The sequence below is a fragment of the Octodon degus genome, unplaced genomic scaffold (assembly GCF_000260255.1).
Source record: "Octodon degus isolate 3935 unplaced genomic scaffold, OctDeg1.0 scaffold00121, whole genome shotgun sequence".
In the NCBI taxonomy this organism is placed as follows: Eukaryota; Metazoa; Chordata; class Mammalia; order Rodentia; family Octodontidae; genus Octodon; species Octodon degus.
This window is the reverse complement of record NW_004524697.1, coordinates 7,419,701-7,430,108: the sequence shown is the minus strand read 5'-3', so window position 1 is coordinate 7,430,108 and position 10,408 is coordinate 7,419,701. Positions and strand designations below refer to the sequence as shown.

Sequence of the window (10,408 nt, the reverse complement as noted above, 5' to 3'; positions counted from 1 at the left end):
TCCTCTTCCTCTTCCTCTTCCTCTTCCTCTTCCTCTTCCTCTTCCTCTTCCTCTTCCTCTTCCTCTTCCTCTTCCTCTTCCTCTTCCTCTTCCTCTTCTTCTTCCTCTTCTTCTTCTTCTTCTTCTTCTTCTTCTTCTTCTTCTTCTTCTTCTTCTTCTTCTTCGTATTTAGGACAGGGTCTATGAGGTCTCATTAGGTAGATCGGACTTGTACTGATTCTCCTGTTTATAGCCTCCCAAGTGCTGGGATTACAGGTACGTGCCACCATGCCCAGTCTCAATCTCCATCTCAGTAGGCCCTGAGGGTGGGGCTGGTGCAGCAGGCTAGGGATTGAACCCCTGGCCCCTGCATCTGCCTAAGCAGGTGATTTAATCCTCTGAGCTATCTGGCTGGCCCTTACATCTGCTTTGTAAAAGAATACACAATTATTATGTGATAGTGTCTGTAGATCCAAGAGTTCAGATGTAGCTTCCCTGGGTCTCCCTGCTTTAGGTTTCAACATATTGCAGTCAACATATCAGTTAAGGCAAGATCCATCCCCAGGCTGTGTGGCTGTTACAGCATTACAGCATCTAGGCTTTGTGGGCTTTTGCATCAAAGACCACTGTTTTGGTGACTTGAGGCTGGAGATCACTTTTATTTTTTTCTTGCTGTGTGAGCCCTCTCAACATAACCAAGAAAGGAAAGAATTGTGTTACAAGACAGGCAGCGTGTATCACATACACATACATCGTCCCCTTTGCTGTATCCTAATTCTGAGAAGCAAGTCATAGGTCCCACCTACACTTAAGTGGAAGGAACACATAAGGTCACGAATACCAGGAGGTGGGAGTTCTGGGGGCCATTTGTAGAGTATGTCATCCATACAACGCTTGAATTTGATAATAGGCTGCTGGAAGGCAATGGCTATAGTAGAAGGAAAATCAATTTGAAGGGACAGCCCAAGGACAGTTGGCAGACAAAGGTTAATGTCACATGTGAGTAAATTAGATTTGGAAAGAAAGCATGTTTTTCTTTTAACATATAAGAAAAAGGAATTAATGACAGAGGTTTTCAAATATGAAGAAAGAAAGTATGCAAGAATATTCATATCAGGGGGCCTCTGTATTCCCACTAAAGTAGGAGATGGGGTTATGTTGCTGGGCCTGAAGGAGATTTGAAGAAATGGAAAATATTTGAGAAAGGTTCTATGGGCAATGTCACAGATGTTGAAGTGAAAATAGGAGCTAGACATGGTAGTGCACATCTATAATGTGGCACTGTGGGAGGCAGCGACCAGAGGAACACAAGAAGATGACAAGCAAATTAGCAACCTGAGACCTTGTCTTCCAAAGAAAAATGTAAAAATAAAAATCAAACAAAATGGGCTGAAGATGTAGTTCAATGCAAAAACGCTGGGTTTAACCCTCAGTTAGAAAGAAAGGAAGGAAGGAAGAGAAAGGAAAGGGAAAAAGGATGGGAAAGAGAAAAGCAAGAAAGTAGCAAGATAAAAGAAGATGATGCTATGCAGATTGTTTAGCATGAATTGCCCTAGAACTGCTGGCTGGTGATGCTAGATACGATGGGAAGACGTCGACTGATGGTGTGTAAGCCATGCAAGGAGGCAAAGGAGGCCAAGAATGAATGAAATAAGAACAGGGTTTAAAGGACAGATTCTCATGAAGGCAGGTAGTAGTTTCAGTAAGACTGAAGGAATGACACAGAGAGTATTTGTTGATTTATTTAGTCACTCTACAGAATGAAGCTCAGGGTTATCACTCAGTTATTCCCCACAAGACACCCCCTTCCAATTTAAGATCTTTTAAAACTTTCTAGCAAAATGGAAACACCCTATAAAATTTTCTCCTCTTGGTTGTCTATAACGGACTCTCATTTTTTTCTGCTAACTTTCCTGTTTCTCTGTTTAACCTCTAACTGAAGGTGACCATCAGGGCTCTTCCTTGGGTCTGCTTCAGGGTGATTTCCTCCACTCCTGTGGATTTAATTGCTCTCTCTAAAGGCTGATGAATTCCAAATGTTACATTTCTACTCCAGACTTTCTAATTAGTTTTAACCTATGCCCGGCTGCTTGCATGACCTACAGGCATTAAAGTTGGGCATCCCAAAGAACAGGAAGCAGTGTTGCTCCCTCCCCCTCCTGCGCTCCATTTCCCAGGGAGCGCACCACCATCAGCTCAGCTGGAAAGCTCAGTATCATCCTGGATACTATTCTTCCTTTTCTTTTGCCCCATTTTAACTACTGTTATACTTTGCCAGTTCACTTTTTCAGGCTCCTACACTGCTAAGCTGTTTCTAAAACTGATCTTGTATTATCCTTTTCTCTCTCTGTTGCCAAATGGAGCTTGCAAACTACACATCTTATGTCATCACCCCTCCTCTCACCCTGACACATACTATTTAAAAATTCTCCTTTGACTTCTATTACCAGTAGCACAAATAGCAAAGGAAAGACGTACTAAGAACTTATACAGGGCATTGTTTACATGTTCAGTTAGAAATCCTTTTTCATGTGATTTCAGGATGTACACTGCCTGGTTCTAGAGTAGCTTTTGAGCCTCATCTTTGTCTCTTTTGCTCACAATTACTACCTCCAGGAAGCCTCCTTTATCCTGAGTGCAATTTTTTCTGTGAACATGGACCTGTCACAGTCTATTATAATTTAACCTTGTTTTTTGTCTATGTCCAAAACTACCATATCTCATCAGTTCCTGTACCTGCAATTTCTGTTAAAATACCTGTTTTTTATTGAAGCAGCTCAATAAATATTTGTTCAATACATGAATGAAGAATCTAGAAAGTGAAACAACTCTAAATATTTGTAGAAATCAAATTTTTGACTGTGTGTTGACACTGTTCTCTGTTTTACTGTTGAGAATTTTTAATTTATGATTGAATATTCAACTGTAAGTTATATTGTGTTATAAAGTTGCACAATCTCCTATTCCCTACAAATGTTCAGCAGGGCTCCCAATACAACAAAGCTTCGAAAAAACAGTGGTAGGGAAGACATTTGAGTTCAATATCTACATTCTCCCCTAGGCAAGTCAAGCATCAAATTCAAGAAGTAAGTAATGGCAGAGTGTTCAACTGAAGAGAAACCAGCAGCTAGAGCTTAAGAGGCAAAAACATTAGTCCTTGAAGTCCATGGAGACCTTCCGGGGTCAGAATATTTTCACAGTATGTAAGCTGGGGACTTGAGCTAAACTTCTTATACTCTCAAAACACAAAGTGACTCAATTGGTATCAAACTGTAAAAGTCAAAGGTATGTCTATGATTACTTTCCTGATTAATAATACAACTGTTATTCAGTGTTATTGATAGCTACTTGGAGCAATAGAAAGGACAAGAAAAGAAGATTATCAAAATACTTCATCACTTAGGATGAAGAAAATTAATTTTGAGACAAATCAGAGTGAAATTTTTTTTTTTTTTAGATCTTTGCAAAGGAACTTCAAAGAGTAGCATGCTTTAACCTTGACAGAATACACATTTTGGTGTTATAGAGAATGCATGAGATACCTATTTTTTTCTTACCAACTACATGTATAGACATGTGCTATTTGTTGATGAGAACATGTTCTGAAAATGTTTCATCAGGTGACTTCATCATTGTGACCACCATAAAGTCCACTCCCACAAAGCTAGCTGGTGCAGCCTGCTACATGCCTGGGTTACATGTTATAGCCTACTGCTCTTAGGCTATAATCTTTACAGCATGTTACTGCAGTAACTGTTGTAGGCAATTATAACACAATGTTTAATATTTCATAGGCAAGGCAGAGTAAAAATATTAGGCAGCAGGACTTATTCAGTTCCAGTGTAATATGAAAGGGCCAGTCACTGACGTGGTCCATTGCCAACTGCAACACTGGTAGGTGGGATGGCGCCATGTATCTTTCCTCACTGCCCTTTTTGCATACCTCCGTGTCTTTGCCATTGTAGATGCAGCATGTGCTGCTGACATTACTGCCTGACATCACAGCAAGTTAAAGAGGGATGGCAGGGGCCTTAGGAGAAGACGGCTGGGTCTAGGAAAGACAGCCTGCCTGACCTGCTTGGCAGCCAGTGAGGGGCACGAGTGAGGATAGTGGTTCTCAGTGTGAGGAAGCCATGCAAGGAGCATCGTGTCATGCTGGGTGATGCTTGCCCAGGGATCAGGGAGGAGGGCACAGCAAGCTGAACTATTTTTACAACACTTCTGTCATCCTCATGCTTGTGAGAGTGTGAGAGCAACATTGGGCTGGATGCTAATGTCATTCAGTAACTACAAACGATGGTACTTAAGATTAATTTTTCTACTCTTATGCCAGAAGGTTCTCTACTGAGATAGCTTTGGAAGATACAACCTTTAAGTAATGATGAAGAAAATCCTTATCTTGAAAACACTGAATAGTAGCTGAGAAAACACAATGGCTGCCAAACAGGCTTTATGTGGAATGCAGTTTGGTTACTAAAATTCCAGAAAATGCTTAAAGCAGAGCAGGGCGAGGTGCGCATGGGGAGCTACTGCGCCAGGAACTTCCTTCTTTGCCATTCCATGTTATGGGCAGCTATCATTATTTTTCTAGTAAGTGCTATAGAAATCATCTACCATTCATTTCATTTTCACTATAATCACTCATATCAATCATATGTTATGGAGATCAATAGAATCATGCAAACTGTGGCCCATGTCTGCTTATATTTTTCACTTAATATAATGTTTTCAAGGTCCATCCATGTTATAGCACGTATCAAGGCATACTGCTTTTCATGCCATGAACACATATAAGCAAAATGCCATTGGATCATATCAGCATTTATTTGTTCCTCCCTTTTCTTCAAGAGAATTAGACAACCCCACCCCTACAGACTTTAGGCTTGTCCTTGGGATGTTCTTTGGCAGTTGACATGTGAGACAACCAAGACAGGTGTCACCTCCAAGCAGTAAGATGTTAAGGGTCTGTGAAGTTTCACTAGCTCAATTGTTCCTTCTCTCAGCTACAAGAATGACCCAGTTGGGCTGCCCCTTTAGGTAGGTCCTAGAATGAGAGGACTCACAACCTATGTACAATAGGAATAAGAAATAAATTCGGTAAGCAACTGAGGCTTATGCATCATTTGTTATTGTACTGAAATAAATTGATACCTATGGAGGAGAGATATTTCATTTTGTTGTCAGTCTTGTTTTATTCTGGAGGAACTGTGATCTTAGATTTATTTTGTAAGTAAGTAAGATTTCATTGAACAGTGAAGACACAGGAAAGAGTACATGTGTCTATTCAAAGATGCAGAGAAATTCAAGCAGTTCAGGGGACAGGACACAAAATAATGTAGATAAAAGATACAGAATACAATAGTTTCAGAAATGATGGTACGAATTGATGGAAGTAGAAAAGAAGTATGTCTGGAGAGATTCTTTCAAGCATATTTGGACTTTCTTTTTTAATTTTTAGTACAGAGTCTACAGGGTCTCACTACACAGATTGGATTCATAGTGATCCTTTTGTTTTCAGCCTCCTAAGAGCTGGGATTACAGGTGCACACCACCATGCCCAGTCTCAATCTTTGTCTCAGCATGTCCCTGGGGCCTGCAGCCCTGGCTATCGAACCCTCAGCTCCTGTGTCTGCCTAAGCAGGCACTTTAGTCCACTGAGCTATCTGGCCAGCCCTTAACCTTGCCTTTTAAAAATAGTAAATATATATTTAGTAAATATATAATTTACTAAATCCCTGAGAATGGACTCTTCTCAAATTAAGGCCCCAGGTCAGTGACTATACTACCAATGTGTTCTTGTTCCTCTTTCCCTTGTGCCTCCCCTTCCACAGCGTGACCTCACCTCCCCATCCCAGGAAATCCCACCTCACACTTTGAGGCTCTCGGGCTAGCAAGCCGTCGTACATCCCAAGCAGAGACTGCGGTTCAAGCTTTAGGTCTATTTTATGTAGGCTCTCCCCCTGGTCCCTCAGCATGGCTTGCTGGCTTCTATGGATTCTTGCAATGCTGTTCAGGAAATGGGACATCCAAGAAGTGGCATAATTTGTGCCTGGACATTAAATCAAAGATTTTCCTGAACACCAACAAAACTATGAAGCTAGAATGAAGCTTCTGCGGTATCTTTTTTCTTTTAAATCTATTTATTTATTTACTTATTTATTTGGTACAGGGTCTTGCTATGCAGCTCAGACTCATACTGGTCCTGCTGTCTCAGCCTCCCCAGTCCTGGGATTATAGGTGTGCACCACCACACCTCATTTCTGTGGCCAGCATGGTGCAGCATGTGGTGCTGGAGATCGATCCTGGGTCTTTGTGCTTGCCAGGCAGGCACTTAGACCGCTGTACTATCTCCCCAGCCCTCTGCCTGGTATCTTGTAGGGCTGGCACAGATTTTTCCTCTACAGCACAGAGAGGAGCAAGTGTAAAGAATTCCCTGAGGATTACCAGGAGCTCTAAATTACAGAGTAGCGCCAAGTCAGGCTGCTAATCCGATGGAGAAAACTTGGTGTGAATACACATAGATATTTCATATCTATGTGAGCATAAAATATGTGTCTATATATAGTCAGCTAAAGCTGGCAGTGAAAACAAAAACTCTACTTTCTTGGCTTATTCCAACTGCTTAAAAAATAGAATATTTGACAATCAAAGAAACAATGCGCAAGCCCCTGCTAGCTCAAGCATGTGTACATACTGCACGGAGAAATCTGCTAAGTATCTTTCAGTCAGACAGTCTGCTGAGCTCAGAAACCAGAGTCCAGCTGTTTGTCATGTTCTGTGCTGATTTAACAGGAATAACTCCAAGGAGGAGCATTTTATGCCTAGGCACGATTTGTGTGGCAGGGAAGAAAGGTAAGCTTCCTCCGAGCTAGTTCAGGTAAAGTGAACTCTAGGAGCGATGAGCTCAGTGAGTCTGCATTGTAGATTCTGGGTGAGGCTTGGAGCAAGGAAACCATCTGCAGGGAGCTAATGTAGACAAACTGTGTGGCAGCATCAACATATGTTTAATTTGTATGCAGCTGATCAAGCATTTGTGAGGATTCGTAGATTTGAGGTTCTGCACAAAAATTTCTGGTAACTATAAATCATATTATCATTCTGTTATAACTTAATCTAATGGTATTTGAGGTTTGTATCCTTAAAGAAACAACATGTTCAATAAACATGCATCAAGCATTTATCATGTGCCTGACACCTAACTTTTTTCCATTTTAATGTTTTTACAATTTAATAAATAGTTTTCTTGGTGAATGTAGTCATGAGAGTTGTTCAGCAGTTTTCAAGTTATGGTTTTCCTGATTGGTCTGTAGTCTTCAATATGTGTAAGAAGTTACTGTATGAAACATCTGTCAAACTAGTAAGACTGCGTTGATGCATCCATTATTTTCAGGATTGTGGGTTACCTGGGCATGTTTACCCCAAATAACCTTACCTCCTTGTGTCACAAGGTCCAACTTGCTCACGTTCACCTCAGTCACTGTTCCTTTGGTAATAACTTCCAAAGTTGTACACAGTGACGATGAAGGGTTCTTTTTCACACCAAGTATTGGCAGGCAAAATGTGCCTTCAGTTCAGGATGTGTTATACAGGCCTTCTTAAAACGTAAGCCCATTGGCCTAATGAATCTTTCATATTTAGGTGGATTTCTTATAAAGCCATCTCCAACAAAGAAGACTTTAGTAGCCATCCTCTTCCATGCCTTCTTTTTTCTCTTTCCAGTTCAAATAACTTTTACTACTTGCGTTTCTCCTTGGACATGAACTTTGGGCAGAAGAACTTCCCATTTTTCCTCCTTTTCTTTTTGTTTTTGTTTAATCATGTTGGGAAGTACTTTTGCATAAGACTGTCCCTCTCTGTCCAGCAGGTAGGCAGGTACTACTCCTTGTGGAGTCTTTTCATCATTCTTTTGTTTGGTGCTTCTCTTTTCATGCATCTTGCTAGTCTTCTTCATTTGTATTTTCTCTACATGGCACTGTTTGTGGTAGAGCTCAGCCTTCAGGCCCATCTTTTTTTTTTGCCTTCTTTGAATGTTCATGAGCCTCTCGACTTTCCCTCCTTCTCTTTTTCTCATGGTAATCCAAGCAGTACCCATAGCATTTATTGTGTAAGTCAATGTGTTCATTCTGTGGCATGATGACAGCTGCAGAGCCACTGTGGGCGGCCTCAAGTGTGCAAAGAAAGGTCCTAACTTTGGGGTCTCCCAGAGGCACGAGCTCCAGGCACCTAACTTGGCACTCAAGATACAAATGTGAATAAAGCAAAGCTTCTGAGAACTCACAGTATAGTAAGTAACCAATAAAAACTATTGAGTGACTAATAAAAATTATTCTGCATTGTGACAGGGAGCTGTAATATTGACATATAAAATATTTTTGAATCACAGAAATTTTTTTCCAGTTCTCTGTACCATGTAATGAATTAGCCCAGGACTTAGGGACATAAAGGAACAATATTATTATATTGCAGGTTTTGGGGCCGGGGAGATGGCTCAGTGGAATAAGTGCTTCCCTGGCAAGCGCAAGGGTCTGAGTTCAATCCCTGGTTCTGCCAAATATATATATATATATATATATATATATATATATATATATATATCAGGTTTTGTGGGTTAGGAAGTTGGAGAAGGTACAAAGGAAACTTCAGATGGATAGCTTGTGTTGGTTGTACAACGTCTGGGCCCCAGCTAGACAAGCATGGTGACTAGACCTGCTGACCACAACATGGACACATGGTCTCTTCATAGAGCCTCATGACTGCCTAAGTCTCCAAGTGATTGCATCCCGGGCCACCAGGTGAGAACTCCATAACCCTCTGATCCAACCTCACAAACCACTGGCATCACTTCTGCCTTACTGTGTAGAATGAAACACCTCAAGTCCATCTAGATACAAAAGAGAAGAACAAAGACCCCTGTCATGTTGCAGCATGTCAAAGAACTTTGTGACCATTTAGGATACTTCTGGGGATAAAACTGACATAGTAGTGCGAGGCCTTAGCAGAGCTTGTAGAGAAAGTGGTGCTTGGGCTGCATCCTGAAACAGAAACAGATGTTTGCTGGGTGAAGTGGTAGAGAGAAGTTTTCCAGCTGAGGAACCAAACACCTGATGCTCACATCTTAAGAACGAGAGGTTTCTTAGCTGTCATCAAAGCAGGAACAGCATGGCAGAAGGGAATGGCAGAGGAAAGCTGTTCATGGGGCAGGGAAGCAGAACAAGGGGCCAGACACCAGAGAGGAAGCGGCCAGACATGGGGAAGAGATCGCAATCTCTTGATCTCAATATCTTGCCTCCCCGATTGAGACTTACCCAGAAGGGAGCTTTAGTACCCCAGGTGGCGCTCAAGCAAATCAGGCTGGCCATTAAGCTTAATGATCACATTCCATCCCTTGCCAACTCGATGCCCATATACAACTTAAATTATATTTAATCCACCAATGAACACAGTTATAAGTTAATAATTCGTGATATAACCATACTGCATACAACCAAGAACACAATAATCATTTGTCCCAAGTTTCAACAGTCCTTAGCATTGTTCAAATCAAAGTAAAAAATCTCTGAGACTCGAAGCAAACTCTCAGCTGTGAGCCCCTGAGAAATAAAGAAGTACGTGACATAATTCTGAACTACAGTGGTGCAGAGCTAACATTCCCATTGAAAAAGGGAGGGCTAGGGGATAAAGAGGACTGAAGCCAGGCTGAAACCAGCAGGACAAACTGATGCCTGTGGCGCCATGTTTGGCATCCAGGGCACAGGGCGAGATGTGAGTTCCTGAGGGTTGGGGTGGCCTCCTCTCTCAGCCTTGGTAGTTGCAGCACATGCCTGTTCCTGGGGCTAGCTCTGATCGGTGCCCGTGACTCTCCTTGGAAGATGCTTTGTATTTCTGGCACCTTTGGCTACCTGAGGTCTCTACTACACTTTTGGTTTCATTCCTTTAGATCTGTGCCCTTCCATCTTAGGGACACACTACTTGGCCTCCTAGGCCTTCCTTTGAAATCTGGGAAGAAGCCTTGGATTCTCATGGCTCTTACATTCTGTGGACTGGTAAAGCCAGCAGTGTGCTTACAGTGTCAATGTCTGCTACCCGCTTGGGCAGTAGCCACTTCCCCTTGGACCACAGCTGCAGCGGGACCTGGATGGCTGAACATGATGAAATGAATATGGAGAACCAACTCCCTGGTAGCCAGCTCAAGCAGGGGGCCTAGGAATTTTCTTCTCTAACAACTTTTTAACCCTTGAGTCCATGATGGGTGGGGGTTTGGTGATCCCTAAGATGTCTTCAAGGCATCTTTCTTCTTCCCTCCTCAAAGTACTTGGTTTCTTCCTCCCCTCCCCTCCCCTCCCTTCCCCTCCTCTCTTTTCTTTCTTTCTTTCTTTCTTTCTTTCTTTCTTTCTTTCTTTCTTTCTTTCTTTCTTCTTTCTTTTTGTAT

The 10,408-nt window shown here is 41.9% G+C and overlaps 1 pseudogene; it reads right to left on the bottom strand.

Moving 5' to 3' along the window:
- Nucleotides 1-7,328: 7,328 nt before the first annotated feature.
- On the bottom strand, nucleotides 7,329-8,111 carry LOC105743382 (annotated as a pseudogene).
- Nucleotides 8,112-10,408: the final 2,297 nt, after the last annotated feature.